Raw genomic sequence first — 21,885 nt, forward strand, 5'->3', positions numbered from 1 at the left:
GGTCGGACAATCCGACAACAAAATCCATCGGATTTTGTCCGAAACTGGTGTTGCATAAACACGGTCGGACAAAGTTGTCGGAAGTACAAGGGCTTAGACAGGGTTTAGACCGGGTTTGTGCTAAGAAACAAAGGGTCATATGCTAGTAGTATAATTTCCATGTTTTATTGCACAGGTTCCATCTGAAGGATTAAAAGAGGGGAAGGGAGGGAGACAGCTTGACCACTCTGGTGTAGTAAGTGCCAACAAGGTTTTATTATAAGGAAAATTTAAAAATGAATACTCACAAAAGTATAAAAAACACACATACACTATGTATATATATATATATATATATATATATATATATATATATATATATATATATATATATATTATATATATATGGAAGTCCACTGGAGAGGGTGAGCCTATGCTGGGGGGCACAAAGTCCAAGCATGTGTAGTGCCACAGTTTCCTCGTTCACTGTGTATACACCGCTCCTTTACCGCTCCAAAGATGCTGCTAGCAGGACTTTTTTTTGCCATCCTGCTAGCGCACCGTTCCAGTGTGAAAGTCGGGGCTTTCACATTGGGGAGACAGCAGCGGCTGTTTCAGGTCCGTTTGCAGGCGCTATTTTTAGAAGTCCAATATGAAAGGGGTCTTAGTGTAAGGCCGCGTACACACGGGCGGACTGTTCGCCCAACTTTGTCCGCTGAACAGTGTTTGGGCGGACAGTCCGCTCGTGTGTGGGCTTTCAGTGGACAGTTTCAGCGGACAGTTTGACGAACAAGGTTTTTCGGAATTTCCGAAAAACTGTCCGCTGAAACAAGGTTTCAGCGAACAGTCCGCTCGTGTGTAGGCTTGTTCGTCAAACTAAGTTCCGCGCATGCTCAGAAAGGATTTACACGCCGAAAGTTATAATGCAGTGTATAGGACGTCGTATTTTTCGTCCCGTCGTACGTGCCGTTCACGTCATCGCGCACGGTTTCAGCAAACTGTTCGTCCGTCGTGTGTGGCCATGTCCGTCCATGCTAAGTTTGAGCGGACTGTTTGCCGAAACTGTTTGACGGACAAAGTTGGGCGAACAGTCCCCGCGTGTGTACGCGGCCTAAGGGTGTGCACACTTATACAACAATATTATTTATTTATTTTTTTATTTCCCTCCACCTAAAAGATTTCAGTTTGTCGTTCAACTGAGGTGTACAGTTTATAGGTCACATTAACCACATCAGCCCCAGAAGATTTGGCTGCTGAATGACCGGGCCATTTTTTGCGATTCGGCACTGCGTCACTTTAACTGACAATTGCAGGATTGTGCGAAGTTGCACCCAAACAAAATTGACGTCCTTTTTTTCCCACAAATAGAGATTTCTTTTGGTGGTATTTGATTGCGTCTGCATTTTACATTTTTTGCGCTATAAACAAAAAAGGAGTGACAAATTTGAAAAAAAACACAATATTTTGTACTTTTTGTTATAATAAACATCCCTTTTTTTTAAGCAAATTTTTCTCAGTTTAGGCCGATATGTATTCTTCTACATATTTTTGGTAAAAAAAATTGCAATAAGCGTATATTGTTTGGTTTGCACAAATGTTATATTGTCTACAAAATAGGGGATAGATTTATAGCATTTTTATTAAGGGAAGGAGGAGGGAGCCGATCGGTGATGTCAACAGCTATTCACTCCCAGAAGTGAAAACAGGATACCTGTAAAAGACAGGTATCTCCTGCCCCCCAAAAGGTGCCAAATGTGGCACCAGAACGGGGGAGGAGACAAGTGAGCGGAAGTTCCACTTTTTGGTGGAACGCCGCTTTAACAGAACCCTAAGTCTTGAAAAAGACTTGAAAAACGTAACATAAATAAATCAGCAGGACCAGAAGGCTTAGGCCGCGTACCCACGGGCGGACTGTTCGCCCAACTTTGTCCGTCCAACAGTTTCGGCAAACAGTCCGCTCAAAATTAGCATGGACGGACATGGCCACACACGACGAACGAACAGTTTGCTGAAACCGTGCGCGATGACGTGAACGGCACGTACGACGGGACGAAAAATACGACGTCCTATACACTGCATTATAGCTTTCGGCGTGAAAATCCTTTCTGAGCATGCGCGCAACTTTGTTTGACGAACAAGCCTACACACGAGTGGACTGTTCGCTGAAACAAGGTTTCAGCGGACAGTTTTTCGGAAATTCCGAAAAACCTTGTCCGTCCAACTGTCCGCTGAAACTGTCCGCTGAAAGCCCACACACGAGCGGACTGTCCGCCCAAACACTGTTCAGCGGACAAAGTTGGGCGAACAGTCCGCCCGTGTGTACGCGGCCTTACACCCAAGAGTCCTCAAAGAACGTAGCCAGGTTATAGCCAGACCATTATTTCTCATTTTTAAGGACAGCTTAGTGACTGGAATGGTACCAGCTGATTGGTGAAAAGCCAACATGGTACAAATATTTAAAAAAGGACCAAGATATATACCTGGAAACTACAGACCATTCATCCTAACAATAATAGTATGTAAAGTATTGAAGGGGATGATAAAAATAGTGCAAAGAAATATGTAACAAAAAATTGGGACTTTACATGAAGCACAGCTAAAAACATAAATATGAAAATAATATAATAAAAAAAAAAATATATATATATATATATATATATATATATATATATATATATATATATATATATAAACATAAATATGAAAAATATATAATTCTCTTTTGCCGCCTTATGAAAACAGTATCATTAGTAGTAACTAGCATGGAATTATTAAAGATCATTCTTTCTAGACCAATTCTATGAGTGCGCTGTCATCTAGATAGAGGAAGGCCTGTGAATGAGGTGTATCCGGATTTTGTGAAAGCATTCAATATAGTTCCCAATAAATGCTTAAAGAGGAGTATCCATTAAAAAAAAGTATTTGTATTTGCAGTATTTGTAGCTGCTGACTTTTAATAATCGGACACTTACCTGTTCCAGGGTCCACTGGTCCCCCGATCTGCCCGGCGGTGCCGGCATTGCAACTGTGGGCCACAGTCGGGCACCCTCTGTGCATGCACGAGTGGCGCCCTGCATCGTGATTGGCCGCGCAGTCATCTGGGACCTGTCACGTGTCCCAGATGACTGACAGGAGGGAAAGGGCGGAGTTGAGCCCTTCCTGCGCCGAAGGGAAGTGACATAAAGTGCCCAGGCACTGAAGGGGGCAGACTATGAGGGACCCCCTAGCAACAGGCATTTAGAGGTGAGTTAGTTGTTTTTTTTAGGAATTTTAAGCTTTTTTTTTTTTGGTGTGTGGAACACCACTTTAATTTACAAATTGAGGTCTGTTGGCATGGACAGTGTTGTATGTACCTGGATAACTAGTTTCAATGATATGTTCAAAGGGTGAAGATAAATAGTGTGTACTCAGACTAGTCTGGAGTTGTGAGTGGGGTACCCCAAGGCTCTGTTCTGGGACAAACTCTGTTTAATTTATTCATAAATGATATAGAGGTTGGTATAAATAGCTCAATCTTAGTTTTTGCTGATGATACAAAGCTAAGCAGGGTAATAACTTCACAGCAGTATATAAAAACATTACATGAAGGCCTTCAAGCTTTGAGTATTAAAAAAAATAAAAAATAAATAACAAACATGTCATACTTACCTCCACTGTGCAGTTCAGATTTTTGCCCGAAGGGCGAGTGCCAGGATCTTGTCTTGCATACAAACGGTACACAATTTCGGCCAACAAACACGAACGTAGTGACGTACCTTCTGCTAATGTCATGTTTGGTGAGCATTGATTCCGAGCATGCGTGTTTGTACTTTTGACTTTTATGTGACAGATTTGTGTACTGACCATTCGAAAATCTGACGTCAAACCGATGTCTGCCAAAAATTTACTAGCCGGTCATCCAACATTTGTTGGCCAAAAGTTGGACAATCCCCTGCCAACAATGGTACTGTGTGTATGAGGCTTTAGTGCAAAGTGGGTAAGTGGTTAAACAAACTTATGAGAATGGAAGAGTTGTCGGCGCATCTGCACAACCAATACTCCCATTTTCAAGATGTATGGCTCCCCTGGATATCTTTTATGGAAAAAACTGATTTTGCAACCCAAACAAACAAATTTTTCCTAATATTATGTAGGACGGCCCAAGTCGTCCCCCTTTTTTTTTCTTTTTTTTTTATATTTAACTATGGTAACTATTGTTTGATCTTTAACCAGTTGCCGACCGCCGCACGCCGATGTACGTCGGTACAATGGCACGGGCAGGCATAAGGACATACATGTACGTCCCTTGCCTCCCGCGGGTCGGGGGCCCGATCGGGCCCCCGCCCGGTGCCTGCGGCGGTCGGTATTCGTTCGGGAGCGATCCCGGACGAGGGGACGGCCATTCATTCATGGCCACCCCCTCGCGATCGCTCCCGACGAATAGAAATCCCCGGTGACATCACTTCCTCTCCTGTAATGTAAACACAGGAGAGGAAGTGATGTATTCTCTCCTCCGTGTCGGTATTTTTCGTTCCGACACGGAGGAGAGCGGATCAGTAAGTTGCACCAACACTCACACACACAGTAGAACATGCCAGGCACACTCACACCCCCCCTTTACCCCCCGATCACCCCCCCCAATTACCCCTGCCCCCCAGTCACAGTGACACCAATGTCATTTTTTTTTTTTTTTTTTTTTTTTTTTGCATTGGTGTCATTTGTGACTGTAATAACTGTTAGGGCAGTTAGAGTTAGCCCCCTTTAGTTCTAATGTACCCCCCTAACCCCCCCAATAAAGGTTTAACCCCGTGATCACCCCCCGTCGCCAGTGTCACTAAGGCTGGGTTCACATTGCAGCGGTTTATGAGAACGAATGTGATTCGCACCGCACTGCAGTGCAAATCACATCCGATCTCTGTGCGATTCGAGTTCAGCCATTCGCCGCACCCGCCATACCCGCCGCACCCGCCGCAAATTCGCACGGGACCCTTTTTTTGGCCCGCAGCAGAATCGGATCGCATGGGTGTTCACACCATGCGATCCGAGTTTGCAGATCGCACTGCGATATGCGAACTGATCTGGGGGTGTCAGTAACATTTCACTGACACTCCCAGCAGTTCGCATAGGGCAGTGTGAACTGCCGCCGGGAGGCATGCGATGCGGGAACCCGCCGCGGATTCGCGGCGTTTCCGCATCGCTCCAGTGTGAACCCAGCCTAATAAGCGATCATTTTTCTGATCGCCGTATTAGTGTCACAGGTGACGCTAGTTAGGCAGGTAGGTATTTAGGTTCGCCGCAGCTTTTTATAGCGCCAGGGACCCCCATATACTACCGCATAAAGCCCCCTGATTGCCCCCTAGTTAACCCTTTCACCAGTGATCACCATATAACTGTTACAGGTGACGCTGGTTGGTTAGTTATTTTTTTATAGTTTCAGGGCACCCGCCATTTATTACCTAATAAAGGTTTAACCCCCTGATCACCCGGCGGGTGTCATTTGTGACTAATAACTGTTAGGGCAGTTAGGGTTAGCCCCCTTTAGTTCTAAGGTACCCCCCTAACCCCCCCAATAAAGGTTTAACCCCGTGATCACCCCCCGTCGCCAGTGTCACTAAGGCTGGGTTCACATTGCAGCGGTTTATGAGAACGGATGTGATTCGCACCGCACTGCAGTGCAAATCACATCCGATCTCTGTGCGATTCGAGTTCAGCCATTCACCGCACCCGCCGCACCCGCCGCAAATTCGCACGGGACCCTTTTTTTGGCCCGCAGCAGAATCGGATCGCATGGGTGTTCACACCATGCGATCCGAGTTTGCAGATCGCACTGCGATATGCGAACTGATCTGGGGGTGTCAGTAACATTTCACTGACACTCCCAGCAGTTCGCATAGGGCAGTGTGAACTGCCGCCGGGAGGCATGCGATGCGGGAACCCGCCGCGCATTCGTGGCGTTCCCGCATCGCTCCAGTGTGAACCCAGCCTAATAAGCGATCGTTTTTCTGATCGCTGTATTAGTGTCACAGGTGACGCTAGTTAGGCAGGTAGGTATTTAGGTTCGCTGCAGCTTTTTATAGCGCCAGGGACCCCCATATACTACCGCATAAAGCCCCCTAATTGCCCCCTAGTTAACCCTTTCACCAGTGATCACCATATAACTGTTACAGGTGACGCTGGTTGGTTAGTTATTTTTTTATAGTTTCAGGGCACCCGCCATTTATTACCTAGTCTCACTAGTGTACCCCTAAATTTAGGGGTGTCTACTTTCCAAAATGGGGTCATTTGGGGGGGGTTTGTGCCATCTTGGCATTTTATGGCCTTCAAAACTGTAACGCCCTTAGAAAGCCTGAAGGCGGTGCTTGGTTTTCGGGGCCCCGTACGCGGCTAGGCTCCCAAAAAGTCCCACATATGTGGTATCCCCATACTCAGGAGAAGCAGCAGAATTTATTTTGGGGTGTCATTTCACATATGCCCATGGCATGCGTGAGCAATATATCATTTAGTGACAACTTTGTGAAAAAAAAAAAAAAAAAAAAAAGTTTGTAATTTTCCCGCAACTTGTGGCAAAATATAAAATATTCCATGGACTCAACATGCCTCTCAGCAAATAGCTTGGGGTGTCTACTTTCTAAAATGGGGTCATTTGTGGGGGTTTTGTGCCATCTTGGCATTTTATGGCCTTCAAAACTGTAATAGGTAGTGAGGAGTGAAATCAAAAAATTACGCCCTTAGAAAGCCTGAAGGCGGTGCTTGGTTTTCGGGGTCCCGTACGCGGCTAGGCTCCCAAAAAGTCCCACATATGTGGTATCCCCGTACTCAGGAGAAGCAGCAGAATTTATTTTGGGGTGTCATTTCACATATGCCCATGGCATGCATGAGCAATATATCATTTAGTGACAACTTTGTTAAAAAAAAAAAAAAAAAAAAAAAGTTTGTAATTTTCCCGCAACTTGTGGCAAAATATAAAATATTCCATGAACTCAACATGCCTCTCAGCAAATAGCTTGGGGTGTCTACTTTCTAAAATGGGGTCATTTGTGGGGGTTTTGTGCCATCTTGGCATTTTATGGCCTTCAAAACTGTAATAGGTAGTGAGAAGTGAACTCAAAAATTTACGCCCTTAGAAAGCCTGAAGGCGGTGCTTGGTTTTCGGGGCCCCGTACGCGGCTAGGCTCCCAAAAAGTCCCACATATGTGGTATCCCCATACTCAGGAGAAGCAGCAGAATTTATTTTGGGGTGTCATTTCACATACGCCCATAGCATGTGTGAGCAATATATCATTTAGTGACAACTTTGTGTAAAAAAAAAAAAAAAATTTTTTTTTTGTCATTATTCAATCGCTTGAGGCAAAAAAATAAAATATTCAATGGGCTCAACATGCCTCTTATCAATTTCCTTAGGGGGTCTACTTTCCAAAATGGGGTCATTTGGGGGGGTTTTGTACTGCCCTGCCATTTTAGCACCTCAAGAAATGAGATAGGCAGTCGTAAACTAAAAGCTGCGTAAATTCCAGAAAACGTACCTTAGTTTGTAGATGTGACAACTTTTGCGCAAACCAATAAATATACAATTATTGACTTTTTTTTTACCAAAGACATGTGGCTGAATACATTTTGTCCTAAATGTATGACTAAAATTGAGTTTATTGGATTTTTCTAATAACAAAAAGTAGAAAATATCATTTTTTTTCAAAATTTGCGGTCTTTTTACGTTTATATCGCAAAAAATAAAAATCGCAGAGGCAATCAAATACCATCAAAAGAAAGCTCTATTTGTGGGAAGAAAAGGACGCAAATTTTGTTTGGGTACAACATTGCATGACCGCGCAATTACCAGTTAAAGCAGCGCAGTGCCAAAGTGTAAAAAGACCTCTGGTCATTTACCAGCAAAATGGTACGGTCTGAAAGTGGTTAATGTACACCTGTAACATATTTCTAATATTTTTCACGTTTACTTACATTAATCTACAAGGGCAAATTTCTAAATATATTTAGAGTATTAATGGGTATTATCATACATTTACATGTTGTTATTAGTGATCTTTTTTCTGTTCTCTCTTATGTAAATTTCTATACATTTTTTCTGTGAAAATTTCAATAAAAATATATACTAAAAAAAAAAGAAAAGGGGATTCAACCCTGGGAAAATATTAAATGTTTTGGGAACTCTATACAGTAAATAAAAACAATAGCCTTCACGGTGGATATTAGTAAAATCCAGCTGCAGACTTTCATATGTATGCACCTACATAAAAAAAAAAAAAATGAAACGAATGGCTGTTGAAAATTAAGCTGGGTATAGACGGATTGACGGTATAGACGGATTGACTTCTCATGAATAGGAAAGGCTAGACATGTGCAAAACAAAACAAAATGTGTTTTGTTTTGTTTTGTTTTCGGAATTCGTTTTGTTCATTCGAATTTGATTTGAATTTTCCAAATTCGATCAAATTCCATTTGAATTCAAATGCATTATATTCAAAATTTCCATTCTATGCTATGTTTTTCTTTTCTATTTTATTATAGTATTTTCTATTCTATTCTATTCAAATGTATTCTATTCAAAATTCTAATTTCAGAAGATGGTTATATTCTATGGTTGTATTTTATTCTATTCTATTGTTTTTTTTCTATTCTATTGTTTTCAATTAAAATTACTCTTTTATTTTCTATTCTATTTGAATTTAAATTTATTCTATTGGAATTTGTTCTATTCAAATATTTTAATTAAGGAAGATGGTTATATTCTATTTTATTCCATTCTATTGTTTTTTCCTTTATATTCTGTTTTATTCTATTCTATTCTTTTCTATTCTATTCTGTTCCAATTTGAATCTATTTTATTTGAAATTCGGATTTCATAAGATGGTTATATTTTATTTTATTCTATTCTATTATTTTCGATTATATTCCTTTATTTTTTATTCTTTTATTTTCTATTCTAGTCAATTCCATTCTTTTCTAGTCCTTTATTTTCTATTCTATTTTATTTGATTTGGAAATTTGAATCGGATAAGAAAACGATTCAAATTTGATTTGAAGTCAAATTTCATCAGAAATTTCCTTTCGTTATTTCTGATTAGTTTAAATTCATCACTAATGAAATTTGCATACATCCGAATTTCCGAATAACGAACATTTTCAGAATTTTGATTCAGAATGACTTGCAAATGTCTAGGAACGGCCATATGAATTGAAATTCATCCATTCCATGCTGAATCAGACAAATTTTGATCCATTTATGGGCTTCCTATTTGGGAGAAGTAGACCTAATGATTGACTTCTCACAAAAGGGCTTTTTGTAATATTTATGTTGGATCAGTGGCTGCAGCTCTGATCAGTGTGTTCTGACAGTGAAGAAGTCCCCACTGTCAGAATACAACAACACAGAGGAGAAAGGTTCCTCTATCCACTGCAAAGGCGAGGATGTGGGAGTCTGTTCAGTTTTTTTTTCCGATCTGCCTGCTGGCTGGTCAAAAAAACAAACCCATACATACCCAGCTTAAGTCCAAGATATCAAGAAAGGTGCTTTATTCCCCAACCAGGAAAAATAGGTTAGGTTCACATGGGAGTTAAAAAAGAAATGTATGTTAAAACATTTTTTAATTGCAATAAAATGCAATAGAATATAGCAATAAAATGCTTTTTTGGCACTTTTTTGACGTGTTGGTGTTCAGAATTCTCATTTTTGTTTTAGTTAAAAATAACAAACATGTTATACTTACCTGCACTGTGCAGTGAATTTGCACAGAGCAGCCCAAATCCTCCTCTTCTTGGGTCCCTCGCCAGTTCTCCTGGCCCCTGCCTCCTGTTGAGTGCCCCCACAACAAGCAGCTTGCTATGGGGGCACCCGAGGCAAGCCACAGCTACACTGCTGTCTCGGCCAATGAGGGGGATCTAACTGGGGCTCAGGTAAGTATTAGAAGGGCTGAACGGGGCTGCTGCACACAGAAGGCTTTTTTATCTTTATGCACAGAATGCATTAAGATAAAAACATTCTGCTTTTACAATCATTTTAAAGTGTTTGTTACCCAAAAAAAAAAAAAAAAAGGATTGTGTTTCCTTGAAGCATGTTATGCAGCACAGTGCTTGTGCTGTGTAATTTGGCCCTTTGTATCATCTGAAATACCTGGCTGATCCTGCCTGGTTCTGCCCTCTCCCCTGTCAACTGAGCACAGTGTATCATAGTTGCTGAGCCCTGACACCGTAGTCAGTTTACATGCCTCCATCATCAGCTCTCTCTCCTTGCTCCCTCTCTCCCCTCCTCCCTACCTGCCTGTCAGCTGTGTCATGGCCGATTGCTTCCCTGCTGCTGAAAAAAAATTATTGTTTTCTAGCTATAATCCCCTCCGTTATTTTACAGTATGTGCCCCAGTGCATGTTGTTTATCAAAAATATGCAACTTCATACCTAATTTCAGAGCACACTTGGCGCTCACGTGACCACCCGCAGCTCTCCTCCCCTCCCCGCTGTAGCTGTTCGATCGGGAAGACAGCGGCTGACGGTCACGTGAGTGGCGCTTTGAAATTAAGTATGAAGAGGCATATATATGATAAACAACATGCACTGGTGCCCATCCTGTAGTATAACAGAAGGCATTTTAGGAAGAATTAAAGTGGCTTTACAAACACTTTAGGCATCATCACCCATATCCAGTTAGCAGATAGCTGACCCAGTGAACTGTAATCAGGAAATAGCAAAGTGATGGCTGGCCAAAATTACACATTTTGAAACATGGGTGGTGCATAGTGTTGGGGAAGCAGTTTTTTTTTTGTATTAATTTTTTTTTTCTTTTAGATGAGCATTGACCTATTTATAGACATATGGGGCAGAAGTTAGTTCAGGGAAGGAGTATGAACCTGTCAGGTAACCTGAGTCCAGGTGACAGATGCACACCATTGGAGTCAGGAGTGCATCGCTAAGGTAGTGAAGAGCATACTGTCCCACAGAAGCAGACACTTGGAGGAGACATAAAAGGGTGCTGGCTGCTGAAGAGACACGACCTGGTTCCTCAAAGATATTCCGAAAGATTTTCAAGAAATTAGACAGGCTGGAAACCCAGGTCATTCCTCTCCCACAGAGGGGCAGCCCAGGCTAAAGCCTTGCCGGATAGGAGAGAAATAATATAGGCCACCTTATCCCAACAGAGAGGAAGTTTTGAGGCTGGAGTTTGAAATGAATGGTACACTAGCTAAGGAACCCTCTGTAAGCCTTGGAATCCCCAGAGTAACGGGACGGAGCTGGTAAGTGCAAAGGGTTAGCAGCTGCGACTGTAACCTGAGCCAAGGAATAGAGGTTCTAGCAATACCGGGGCAGTTGCTGAAGCTGCTCCCTTAGTATCCACACACAAAAGTGTTTTGTTATATGGACTCTGGGTACTTGATAGAAAATACACAGAAAAAAATATATATGTAAAAAAAAATACAAATGATTTAATAAAGACAAAAACTTGTACAGCAAAACATTCACAATACTAAAATCATGTACACCGCAGTTTAACAAACTACTGACGGGTTGACCCGTGAGGTCTCTGTTGAAGAGGGGTGTAGGGAGATTTCCTCTACCGGTTTCGCTGCGAACCACTTCTTCAGGAGGACAGTCTATAGAATGAATACAGTGTTTACAAATGATCAAGTAACAGCAAATAATACAGTGATATAACAGAAAATTTACAATGAATCAAACAGTGATGGGATCAGCTCACCCACAAACAAGGAAGCAGTAGATCACAGGACCCATTGGTTTCCCCCCACAGCAGATGCGGGGGACTGTAAAAGACTCTTAAGATTTAAAGAGAATTATAATAATTATGATATGAGAATTGTAAAACAGGTAAAATACTACTCCATGCAGACCTGAAGAGTGACATGAAAATGAAAAGAGATCAAAGATAAGCTAGGTGCATAAAGGCTGAAGAAACAGACCAAGGAAAGGGGTCCTTAAATTATCAATCCAAGTATCACCAAGGAATAGGGAAACTAGGAGAGAAGCCTAGCAGAAAAGGGAGTGTGAGAGGACAAAAGGCAAGATGAACCGTGGAAGAGGTAAAAGCCACCAAAGTGATCAGAAATTAAGGATGTGAATGAAATAAGAGTTAAAACTGAGAACCAAGCATACCATTGGTCTACAATATCCAGTGCAAACCAAACATGCTATTGGACAAGGAGATAAAACAAGGCAGCTCCATAATCACCAGAGAATACATGAACACATTTAGCAGTGTGCAAAGTGAGTATAACCTAGTCTACATATAATACATTCATATGCAAGGGCTGATATTGCAGGTGGACACCGCAGGTGTGTTGCAAATTAGCAAACAAAGCAGTCCTGATAGGTAACCTGAGGCTTGAAGTTGTTCAAAGCAGGAAGCCAGATCCTGAAGGAATCGCATCACCTGGGTCTGATTAGATTCCTGGGTCTCGAGTCTGCAGACTATGCCCTGCAGCTGATTATCGGCAGGTAGCGGCACATCAGCCGGGTCCATGGCCAAGCAAACTTTCAGGACACCTGAGTTCAGGTGATAGATGCACATTGTTGGAGTCAGGAGTGCACCGCTAAGGTAGTGGACCCTATGGCTGACTGCTGCGGATGGAATTCTGGGTGGTTCAGGAAGACAGGTCCACTGAAGCACCAACACAGATCCCACTGGGAGCTAGAGGCTAGAGCATAAGATTCCCCAGGGCGCGGAGTCTAAGAGCCAGCTGGTGTTCACCAGAGCCTCCAGAGTCTCTAGTGCTGAGGATGGATTGATCAACTGACTCCAGGTCGCACACCCCAGGATCTACCAGCTCACGCTCACATTAGGCTACAGGAGGACAGAAAGGAAACAGCAGCCCAGGACAACAAGGGATAGTAAGGAGATAAGTTAAACATCAGGGCGACTAGCAAACAAGGAGAGGCAGGGAACATGCCAAAAGTTTAGGGTCACAAGCAAGCAGGGATATTCAAGAACAAACCAAGATCGGTAACAGAGACAGACGAAGAGCACACGGCAAGCAGGAAACAGGAAACCAAACACACAATATTGCTTGGCAAGGCAGGCTTGGAGGAAATGGTTATAAATAGTGGTTCCTGTTGAGGCTAGGGTGGAGCCACACAGAAGGAAGATTACTTAACCATGCAGGTGTGAGAGTGCAAGCCCTAAGGCTGATACACAGACCATGTAAGAGACAGACAGGGCATGAAAGTTTTGACTGAGTTATGACGGAACCCTTTTATTTGGGAGGCCACCATAACCAACAAAACAATATTAACATAATCCATAACCAATGCCACAGCTAAGTCTTTTCTTTAGTCAATTAGGCCCAAGCCCTAGGACCAAGACAGATAAACCACTGTCCACAATTACCTGTCTATGAGACCAATCCTAAGCAAGTGGAATGATTTCATTTTTCACTGAAAACAAGCTCTGCTGTCAGATCTGTTTAGCAATTCTTGAGCCTTGACCAGTAAGACAGAGCACTGAGCCAATAAAAAATTGTCCCACAGAAAAAATATTAAGTAAAGAAAAAAAAAATGAAAATGCAGTCCCAAGGGGAGACAGCTTAACTATGAAAGCTCGTACAAGATAGCTGGAATGAGCATACTGCAGACATAATAAGCCTAGCAGGGAGCTACTGTGCAAGGATGCAATATGACCGGCTACACAGAGCTCTGACAGGTGTGGAGGCTTGTGAATTCAGCCTGATCAACTGTCAGAGATATATATTAGTTGCGTAACTCTGGTTCAAGAAATGTCAAGTAGCTTGTGCTACCTTGGTGCCACCAGTTAATGTCAGCATACTCCTGTATCTTTATAAGAACAAGCTAGAAGTCCTTTCAGGAAGGCAGGATGGCGCTCGCCTCCCCAAATAGTACAATTCTAGAGGCGTCTGTCACTATCGCTTACAACAAGCAAATAGCAAAGTTCTATTTATACATATATATATACACAACTAGGTTACATCTACAACACTGCATAGTATAGTATACGATCTTAAAACTGAAAGTAGTTAGATGCCATGTAACTAAAAAAAAAAAAAAATCATTAGTTCCTCTTTTTAGAATAGTTTGCAAAGTCATGGAAATTATTCATGTACCTGTGGCTACAACCTAAATTTGAAGGATCCAGCTTGCATACAGCACTTTTAGCTTCATTTTACATCTTCAGTGCCAGGCATGAAACAACTGAAGGACTTTATAGTGAGCTGGTATATTCATTTCCAGGTTTAGTAGAGTGTCCTAAATTAGAAATATAACTCTTATTTGGTGTTCAGTGACATGTTTGTGAAAGGCATTCAGTATTAAACATTTATAATATACTTTGAGGGAAGTAATTGTTGTTAGCTGCCATAAAAATAGTTGATTTAGCCGATTTACCAAAAAGAAATTAAATTAAAGGAATCCCTCCAAATTAAAATACTGCATGCAAATTGTTTTATCACATTGCAAAAAAAAAGCATAAAAAAGCCAAAAGAAGATTTACTGCAGATATAACTGCTGGTATACACCTCACAGCATGCTATTCTGTTCTCTCTTAACCAGACTGCAATCTGTATGATTGATTACGTTATTAAATAGTCTTCCTGTAGATAATAACAGAGAAATAAATGCATGCAAAAGAAATGCTTTTATTCCATTTCACATACAGAAATTATTCGTGTTTCTGATCTGGAATTCCCTGAATTGTAGCTCTTGTTGCATATTTCAAGATGTATTCAATAAACAGTATGTACTGTTAAAGGGTAACTCCACTTTAGTGGGAAAAAAATATTAATAAAAAAAAATAATATAGCATACACAAGTCATATTGTAATTGAATGTTAATAAAAATTAGATTTCCTTTTCAATCTGCAGCTCTGTCATTTTCTGAAAATACAATACACTTTGGCTACCTGGAGGTGTTCTGTACACAGAATGTTACCTGCTTGTGTGATTGGCTCATTGATCTGCCTAGATGTCTGCATTAAGATACAAGTCAGACTTTTGGCATCACCTGCAACAATAATGTCATTTTTGGTGAGATACCCTCAATAGGAAATCACGTCTAAAGAAATGCTGACCCTCAAATTTTCCTCATTAGAACCCTGAAGGTGCTGGTTGATAATTATGAAACCACTCCTATTAGACCCGCTCGGCACATGGGCACAGAGAAACAAACCGTGATTTCTTCAGAATAACAAAAGGTAGGAATCTGCAACAAAGTTTGTTAAAATCCTTGCAATGTACATAGATCACCTAGAGGAGAATGTTGTTTTTTCTCAACAAAAGTGGAGTTACTTTTTAATTACTCTTTCTTGAGCGCAGTAACCAATAGCAACAAATCACAAACCATCGTGTGCTGGTTTGACATCAGCAGTGAATTCTGATCAGTTGCCCTTAAAATGGAGGGCCACCCTAAAATAAAAAATGGCATTAACATTCTTAAAAAAATAATTTTTTTTTAACTTACCTGAAACCACTGTTGCTAGGCAGGCTTCCTAATCTGTCACTTCCTCCTCTTTGGCGAGCTGCCCCGTTGCCTTCTGGGACATGTGTGTGTCCCAGAAAACAACAGGGCCATCCACAAAGCACCATGCGACTTGTGCAAGCACAGTAGGAAATGGGCAGTGAAGCCGCAAGGCTCCACTGCCTGTTTCCCTTTATTAAGATGGAGGTGCCGGCAGCCAATCCGATGGATGGATGAGCCTCGGGCGGCCGACATCGCGGGCTCCCTGGACAGGTAAGTATCCTTATTAAAAGAACACAAACACTGTAGCTGCTGACTTTTTTTAAAAAAAAATTGCGGCCGGAACGCCCCTTTAAGAATTATTAGCCTTTTGAATATGATGGTTCAGCTATAGATTTTTTTTTCTATTATTAAATAATGAAAATTGTGTTGGAAAGATTTGTCTTCATTCTTATTTAGATTTGCATATTTATCTTCTGATTTGTTTATGACAGGCAAAGGCACCATATGTTATATAGTGGTATCTGATGACACTTGTGATAAACATTCCAGAAACGTTATCAGTTTACAGACAGAGACAGTGCAACCCTTAACACAGCAGATTCTACATGCAATAGGAAGTGATCAGCACAACGTGCTTGGTATAATCATATACACAGTGCACACCATAGAATAATATCACATATTTATGTTTATGTAGTAGCTATATCTGTGTAAAAGTAATGAGGTATCACTAAAATGATATTATTTACATACAGTAAGTATATAATTTCCAAGTTCCCATGGTGTTTGGGCGAAGTCCTGTGTCTTGGAGATTTATCACCACAACCATTTATTTTTATTTATTTTTAACAGCGCTCCACAACATTGTATTGTGCAGAAACACACATGCCTTGTGGTGTGCTTGTAAGGTGTGTTGGAGTGCCATTGAAAATGAAGTGTGGTGGCCTGGGTTTCTGTGTGGTCTGAAAAAAGACACAGGCTGTTGTAAGACCACAGCCTCGGGACATATATGTCATCTGCTGCTGCTCCTGATCTCTCAGAGTCCTAGACCGTATTGTGCTCCCTATTAAATGGACTCCTCAGGTTACCAATTTTGACAGTCAAATAATTGATGTCTGCCCTGGGGTACAAAGGCTTCACCAATTACAACTGTTTCTCCAGCATTGCCTTCCTCTTAATTTTATTATGACCCCTATTAAACTCCTAATTTTTGTTTGGATAAATACTTGGCTATGTGTTTTACTTCAAAAAGGACAATATTTTTGTGAGTAGGCAGGTACATTTCAAAAATACAATGTCAAGTTAACAAGGGACACCAATATGTCTCTTTGAGGTTAAAAAGATAATAATGGTGCTGTGGCAACTTGACACACAAAACGACCAAAAATATTATGGAGATCACTAGAAAAAACAAAAAATAATAATTCTGGAGATCACAAGAAGAAACAAAAAAAAAAAAGGTGATTACTAGAAAAAAAAATTATTCTGGAGATCACGAGAAAAAAACAAAGCAAAAACAAAGATTATTCAGGAGATCACGAGAAATAATAAAAATTCAGTTTGTCAGAACTCTGTGAATATGATCAGCAAAGCAACTTCATTATTATAGCATTATAAAGAAGAAGGGAATGCGCTGCATTGAGAGATTTCAAAATTTGCCGTGTGACAAATGTGCTATCTCCATTAAGAACGCTAGTTTTACAAGACCGAGCACTTACTTGATTCCGAGCATGCGTGAACTTTTGTGCGCAGACTTATGTACACACGATCGGACTTTCTGACAACAACGTTTTGTTGGCGGAAAATTTGAGAACCTGCTAGCAAACATTTGTTAGCAGAAAGTTCGACAGCAAATGTTCGATGGAGCATACACATGGTCGGACTTTCCGACAACAAGCTCACATCCAACATTTCCCATCGGAAAATCCAACCATGTGTATGCGGCATAAGGCTCTATTCACACTAGCGTGATTTCAGATGCGACTTGAGTGATACAGAATTGAATGACAATGGATATCACATTGTTCTCAATGTCAGCACAGCCCAATTTTTGAAAAGGGTCCTGTACTACTTTGGTGCGATTTCAGTGTGATTTTTGGCCCCACAGAATATGCAAACCACATCCAAGTTGCTTCCAAATTGCACTACATAATCACACTGAAAATTAGATCCAAATTGGATGGTAGCAGTGTGAACCTACCCTTAACACAACCTTACTGGTTGACATAAAGGTTGCTAAAGCAGTAAATGGATAAAATGTTGTTACCCCAATGGGGTAGCCATCAGAAATTTTTGGGCCCCTTACACAGCTTTAGGCCTGGGCGCCCCACCTCCCCCCCAGCCTGACCACCAACATTCCCCAGGGCTTGCCTATGGGCCATCCTACCAAATCCACACACCAGCCACCTCACCTGTACGCACTTAGCCCCCCTCCTTAATCCTGTATATATGTCAGCCCCCCAAACCTGTATATTTGACATCCCCCCTCACACACACCTGTATATATGTCAGTCCCCTCCCCCACAAAAACACCTGTATATATGTGAGCACCCCCCCCACACACACACCTGTATATATGTCAGCGCCCCCACAAACACACACACCTGTATATATGTCAGCCCCCCACATACTTGTATATTTCTCAGCCCCCTCAAACCTGTATATTTGTCAGCCACCCCCCCCCCCACACACACACACACACACACACACACACCTGTATATATGTCAGCCCCCCACACACACCTGTATATATGGCAGCCCCCCTCATACATACCTGTATATATGTTAGCCCCCCCACACACACACCTGTATATATATATATATATATATATATATATATATATGTCAGCCCCCTCCCACACACACCTGTATATATGTCAGCGCCCCCCCCCCCCACACACACACACACCTGTATATATGTCAGCGCAATTAGAGCGTGATGTCTGAGTCAATGACACGGGAACAGCAGAAACTGTGAGATAATTTCTGTACTGCACAGCACAGATCCCCCTCATCTGTCCTGCCTTCTTCTGGCCGGGGCCTCTTACAGTTGTAATGGCTGTACCCCCCTGATGGCGGCCCTGCATACAAGTTTGTATGCCTAGACCATGGCAGTATGAAAACGTATTACTTTAATGAAAGCTTTAGATTTAAAAATAATGAAAATTACTCTTGAAATAACATTAACATTTTATTAAATATATGAGATTTTAGTGATTGGGTCTAAATCGACTTAACCATTAAATGATAATCCTCCTCTAAAAGTGTCCATGGTAATTATTTGGCCTTTCCAATGCAAAACTTTAAAGCAGGACTCCAGAAAACAAATAAAAGCACCTTTTGGTTCCCTTATTTATTATTATACATTTAAATAATGATAATGTATAACCTAAAATATATGTGTTAATGATCCATAATCCTGTATAGGAATATCATCATTGTAAAACAATCTGACTATTACCTTGCACAGGAACACTTTTACTGGCAAGTGCAGTTTAGTTCAGATTGGTGATTTTTTTTTTTTTTTTTTTTTTTTAGAATTTCTTTTTAAGATTTTCAAATAAACATACAATGATCTGATAACCTCAGTTTACAATTGTATAAGGTCTAAAGCAGTGGTAGCCAACCTCGGCCCTCCAGCTGTTTTGAAACTACAAGTCCCTAACAATCACAAGCATGACTCCTAGAGTCAGAGGCATGATGGGATTTGTAGTTTGACCACAGCTGGAGTGCCAATGTTGCCTATCCCTGGTCTAAAGCATTACAAAAAAAAAAACATTACAAAAGACACAGTTTCAGGGGTGCACTGTGCCATATACTGCAGCGGGATCACACCAAAATAACCAAAATGCCCATCCACTCTAAAGTGCAAAAGAATAGTAGACTAGTGTTTTGGCTGTGCAACAGAAGTATACAGACCCATAAATAACAAAAACATAATAGATGAACAGAGCGGCAATCGAGGAGAAGAGAACAAAGAAAAAAAATATGGAAGGGAAGCACTGAACAACAATCATTCACAGTACACAGTTGGGCACATGTGCCTCAACCTAAAACTCAGTACCAAGCTCATGATAATCCTGAAGGCATCAACCTTGGTATGTCTGCATGCTAACTGGGATATGGTCCCCAAAGCTGTGGCAGGGCATATGCAAAATCAAAAAGGACCCTCTCTGTCCCTAAGATCAAAACTTATGAATCTTGAGGCATGACCACCAGATGTGCAGCAAAGTACCCCTTTCATTTCATTCATGATAATCCTGAAGGCATCAACCTTGGTATGTCTGCATGCTAACTGGGATATGGTCCCCAAAGCTGTGGCAGGGCATATCCAAAATCAAAAAGGACCCTCCCTGTCCCTAAGATCAAAACTTATGAATCTTGAGGCATGACCACCAGATGTGCAGCAAAGTACCCCTTTCATTGCAGCCCCGCCACCATCTCGCATCTGTAGCAGGGAAAATTTGTACGAGACATGCAGGAGTTTTATATCACCTATTCCAGCCCTCAAAAATTCTACTTGCCTGCTTTCATTTTGCGAGTGGAATTTAGTGCAGGGCGAGTGAGGAGCAGGGGTGGACCAGGTTGACCGTTTTCTGGCTGAAGTGATCAGCCAGGAAACTGTCAGCTGGAGGACACAGCAAAGCAGCAGGACCGGACTGCCCTGGCGCCGATTTGAGCTGAGCTGAGGCTGCAGCGCTCCCCTCCAAAAATGTATAACACGAATTGCATTCTAGAACATATAGAGGAAGCATGAGTAAGTCTTAAAATCCATGTGAATTTCACGCCCCCATTCTTTAATAAAATAGGGAAGGTGACTCATGAGCAGGCTGTACATTCAGGACAAGAGATGACCTGGTTCTGGGAGTGAGGAACAAAGAGATTCAAATGCAGTAAGGGTAGAACTAGTCCTCAATTTAGGGAGAGTCTTGTTAAGAAAGTTCAAACACAGGAATATTATATACATATGCTCATGTGCGCTCTGTCAGCTCATTAGAGAGAATGGGCAATTAAACAGCTCTCTATAGCAGGGAGTCCATGCATTAAAATACAAATGCAGCACAAGGTGTGTTGGTGGTCACATATAGGCTAAGGCTCCATGCACACTGAAGCTCAAAAAAGCTATTTCTGGACGCCAGATTGCTGGCAGAAAACACTGGTTGAAAAACCTGCTTTTAACAGCGTTTTATACTAGCGTTAATGAGCGTTAATGAGCGTTTTACAGCGTTAGCGTTAATGGGCGTTTTTTTTAAAAATACACAGAGGACACTCCAAAAATCCCACAATGCATTGAAAAATAGAATGCCGAACACTAATGAACGAGCGTTAATGAGCGTTAATGAGCGTTAATGAGCGTTTGTCGTTTTTTGCCGCTGAAAAACGGCACTTTGAACGCGAATTTCTGGCGTTCAGAAAAAAGCCCATAAACTGCACTGCTCATTAAAGCTGAAAAACGTCCATGTGTGCATGGACACATAGGCTAACATAGAGTGGAGTTTATGGGCTTTTACAAAAAAACGCCCAAACTCCAATAAACTGCAGTTTATCAGCTTCAGTGTGCATGGAGCCTAACTGTGGATGGCTGCCGGCTCATAACAAGCTAAAAGGGGCTCTGTAGACAGTAAAACACAAAAGAGAGAAGCGCCATCTAAGTGCAGCAATGTTACAACATTTTAATATAGGACAGACAATTTGGAACTCACAAGATCATAGAGATCACAGCAATTGAACACTGGAATCTATAATCTCAGTAAAGTTGAGTTGAGCCATAGTGAAAAGAATATTTTGAATTTAGGTCTAAAATGAGCACTTCGGAAAAGAATGAACAAATTTGATGTGTACATTGATGCGCACAAATTTGTTCGTACATTAAATATGAAAAAGTATTTTTGAGTCATTCAAGTGACACTTCTAGACAAGCTAAAAAATCTTCAATAAACATGAATAGCGGCCTGCGTAATAAGTCAGTTTTCAATCCTCAAAATGTCAATAATAATTTTATTGAAGTGTTTAAGAATATGGTACTAAAGGACATCGAAGAACTCCCCTTGAAAAAGCGCATTAATCCTGAATATATTAGGGAAGGAATAAAATCCTTGGAAGAGAAGAAAGAAATTATTATTCGATCAGCAGATAAGGGGGGTGAGGTTGTGATATTGAAGAAGTCCTTTTACCACAACCAATAAATGGAACTTTTGAGTGATCAAATCACATATAAAAAGTTAGCATCAGATCCAACTGAACAGTATAAGGATCAACTAATTTTGCTGGTTGAATGAGGTTTTAGGAATGGGGCTGTTAATATGAAAGAGAACCTATATCTTAACCCCACTTGATGTAGAATACCAGTAATATATACATTACCAAAGATTCATAAAAATGCGTAAATACCCCTGTTAGGTTGCTCGTCTTCTGTAAGTAACCCCTGGTAGCCTAGGCTAGGATTGAAGGGCGGAGGTCCCTTTCACCGGTGGACAAAACATTACACATACACACTA

At 41.2% G+C, this 21,885-nt stretch overlaps 1 long non-coding RNA gene across 1 annotated transcript; it reads right to left on the reverse strand.

Moving 5' to 3' along the window:
• Positions 1–11,370: 11,370 nt before the first annotated feature.
• Positions 11,371–13,607, reverse strand: LOC143939996 (uncharacterized). Its single transcript, XR_013263790.1, has 3 exons — positions 13,307–13,607; positions 11,663–11,738; positions 11,371–11,558 (listed from the first exon to the last, which is right to left on the reverse strand). It is a non-coding gene; the product is annotated as an uncharacterized LOC143939996 (long non-coding RNA).
• Between the last annotated feature and the right edge of the window lie 8,278 nt (positions 13,608–21,885).

Source organism: Lithobates pipiens, unplaced genomic scaffold (assembly GCF_037356315.1).
Source record: "Lithobates pipiens isolate NorthernLeopardFrog02 unplaced genomic scaffold, aLitPip1_a1.2 Scaffold_3, whole genome shotgun sequence".
NCBI lineage: Eukaryota > Metazoa > Chordata > Amphibia > Anura > Ranidae > Lithobates > Lithobates pipiens.